Raw genomic sequence first — 3776 nt, forward strand, 5'->3', positions numbered from 1 at the left:
CACAAATTGTGTAACAATATAGCTGATCTACTTGGTCTGCTGCTCAAACTAGTAAGATTGAGAGGTTCACCTAAACTTTTCCTTTATAGACAGACACATAGTTTCACTCATTGTATCTGGAAGGTAAACTCAGAAATGCACTAATAGTTTATAATTCCAGACTTTTATTTTTTCTCCGGAATATCAATCTGGAAAGGAACATTCTTAAACATTGAAATAGAACCTTTAGTGTGACAGTTCTTTCCATACTCACACCTCTCCCCTCCCCCCCAAATCAGATAATTCAGAGGAACTACATCTAAATCTTCCTTGTGTATGTTAGGGTAAAGACATATGGATTATCATGAGAAATCTGTTCCCATTCTAGTTTTTTCTTTTAAAAACATCCTTGCCTGGTATCCATGTTTTTTGTTGTTGCTATTTGTTGATGGTTGAAGTGTTTATCCTATTAAAAATTATTTTTTAATGCATTTGCTTTGGTGGCTTGTTTGAAAATATGGTATGGGATTTGGAAGCAAATTTTGATTGGCTATCTAGGAGTGAAAAATACTTTTAATTCTATTCCTAAATAAGACTTTTATTTTTATTTTTAGAATGTCATTAAGAAACCACACTTTCCCATTTAAAAATCAGAGATTGGGAAAGTGAACTATTTTTAGGCAGTTTAGTATTTTGTCATCACACCATACTGGGGCCAGCTCTCAACTTCAACTCTCTTTGTTCCTATTTTATGTTACAAGATATTGACAGTACTTACATACAGTAATGTAAGATTTAAATCTTTAATATAAGATTGGGAATTGTATATAGAATAGGTCATTTTAGTGCTGCTGTTAACAATATTTTCAGTGTAAAGGATAAATTTAAAAACATTTGCTCCCAATTTTTGGCGGATGGATACGGTTTTTGTTAAATAGTTGTGAAAAAGACCTAAATTCTACTGTTGCATTTTAGAAAATAACCTGATGTGCATGCTCCAGGAATAAGATAGATAGGTGTGGACCCCTTAAAACAGGAAAGGTTTATTATTCCAACAAGGTATCTAGTTATATTATGTCTTGTTTCATTTCGTAGCATTTTGGGGGAGAGGGTGTAATAAAATTGACAACTGAAAATGGACTTTCTCTCATAATGGAAATATTATTCAGTTTATTAACTTGAAGTATTGAAGAGGGATTTGCAATCATTTACATATGAGGAATATTTGATGAAGTAGGTTATTGTATAAAGGTATTTATTTCAGTATGTTGTGTTGTGATTTATCCTGTTGCAAGCTTTTTCTATACTAGAGAGTTATAATATTGTTTGTAGCTTTCTCAGGGCAAGGAATGTTCACAGTCAACATTCCTGAGAGATGTGATAATTGGAAGAAGAAATAATAGAGAATTACTAAACCTGTAGTTCTAGTAAAACCCCCAAATAAGGGGTCTTTTCGCCTATTCTTTACTTAGCACAGAGTTGCATGGTAGATAATGCTATACATTGTTAGTTTACTCTTGAATAATTCTTTGTCAAATATTTTTAAAAATTTATTGATTTTTTAGAAAGAGGAAGGGGGAGTGTAACAGAGAAACATTGATTTGTTCCACTTATTTATGCATTCATTGGCTGCTTGTATGTGCTCTGATCCAGATAGAACCCAAAGCCTTGGCATATTGGGATCGCACTTAAACCAACTGAGCTATCCGGCCAAGGCAAAGATTTTTTTTTAAATATGTTTTTATTGTTTAGAGAGAGAAGAAGGGAGAGGGATAGAGATGTAGAGACATGGATGAGAGAGGAACACCAATGATCGCTGCCTCCTATACATACCCCCACTGGGGAATCATGCCCGCAACTCAGGCATGTGCCCTGACCGGGAATTGAACCAGTGACCTCTTGGTTCATGGGGGGACGCACAAACACTGGGCCACACCAGCCGGGCAGATTTCTTTTTAATATATATTTTTTATTAATTTTAGAGAGGAAGGGAGAGAGAGAGAGAGAGAGAGAGAGAGAGAAACATCAGTGATGAGAGGGAATCATTGATTGGCTGCCTCCTGCACATCCGCTACTGGGGATCGAGCCCGCAACTCGGGCATGTGCCCTTGACCGGAATCGAACCTGAGACCCTTCAGTTGGCAGGCCGACACTCTATCCACTTAGCCAAACCAGCTAGGGCCAGATTTCTTTTTTTAAGGAGGAAATTAAACAATGATTTTAAAAAATGAAGATGTAATGTTTTAAGACATTTTGTACCTGTATAGTGTAAAACTAGTGTTTTAGTGCTCCCAAGTTGTTCAAGTGTTTAGTGAAAAGATACTGTTTGTGAAATTTGGCAATTACATAATGAATTTAGGTCGAACATAACCAGGTGACTTAAACAGTCCCCCCCCCCCCGGTTAAAAAAAAAGTTTATTGTTTGTGTAAAAGAAAGCAAAAAATGATGAACAATAAGATAAATTTCAACTTTAGTCAGAAATAATGTGATAGAGGAGCCTTTGCTTTTGACTGAATTTCAAAATGAGCAATATACATAGAACATGAGATTAGAACTGGATTTTGAAATATTGCCAAATATAGAATGCCTTCAGTTTTAGTTGGCAGTAAATTCAAAAGTGTTTCTTTGCTCTATATTCTAAAACGTCTTTCCTCCCAGTTTTAAACAATAAACAATTATAGAAATTAAGTTTTAGATTTGCAGAATTATTGCAAAGGTAGTACAGAGGTCCCGTATATACCACACACAGTTTCCCCTATTAATATCTTATATCAGTATAATGGTACGTTTGTCACAACTAATGAGCAAATACTGATGGACTATTATTAACCAAGGCCATACTCCATTCATATTGCCTCAGCTTTCTCTAATGTCCTTCTGTTTCAGGATCTCATTCAGGATGCATCACATTTAGTTGTCCTGTCTCCTTAGGCTACTTGGTTGTGACAGTTTCTTAGACTTTCCTTATTGATGACCTTGATAATTTTGAAGGGTACTGGTTTGGTATTTTATAGAATGTCCCTCAATTGGGAAACTGTCTTAATATTTCCTCGTGTTTAGACTGGGATAAGTGGAGACATACTCTTTGCTCATGTTTTGGCAGACTAAATTTTAAGTTGGCAGTTCTACCAAACTCGATGTATAGAATATCCCAGTTGAAAATCCCAGTGAGTTATTTTGTAGATATCTACAAACTAATTCTTAAAGTTTATATGAAAGGCAAAAGACCTAGTATAGCCAACACAATGTTGAAGAATAGCATTAGGACACTCACACTATCTGGTCTAAGACCTTACCATGTGTTCCTTTATAGGAATCAAGACAGTGAGGTAGATTGGCAAAAGACTAGATACATAGATCAGTAGAGAATATTCAGAATAGAGAGCCCAGAAATAGACTGACATAGTCAGTTGATCTTAAAGGAACATAAATTTAATGTATTTTTCTTGCCTCAAGTCTTAGCATGAACTAGCAAAGATTACATCAGAGCACTGGTGACTAAAATACTTTTCTCCGTTTGTTGGGGAGATTTATTTTTCCTCATGACTTCAGTTTCTGGAACTTTAAAATCATTTAGAAAGATATGTTTGGTACAGAGGAATTGTAGACCATATTTTGAGATAGTAACCAGTTTTCATGGTTTTGCCTTGGGTAATTTTGGCATAGCTTTAGAAGTCAAAAATAAATATGACCTAAAAAGAGATGGTAATGAGTTCAGAAAGTAAAACAGCCAATTTAAAAAGCAAGATTTAGACTTTTGTATAATATATATTACTGATTTTAATTCTGATGAATT

Source organism: Myotis brandtii, unplaced genomic scaffold (genome assembly GCF_000412655.1).
Source record: "Myotis brandtii unplaced genomic scaffold, ASM41265v1 scaffold604, whole genome shotgun sequence".
NCBI classification, from domain to species: Eukaryota; Metazoa; Chordata; class Mammalia; order Chiroptera; family Vespertilionidae; genus Myotis; species Myotis brandtii.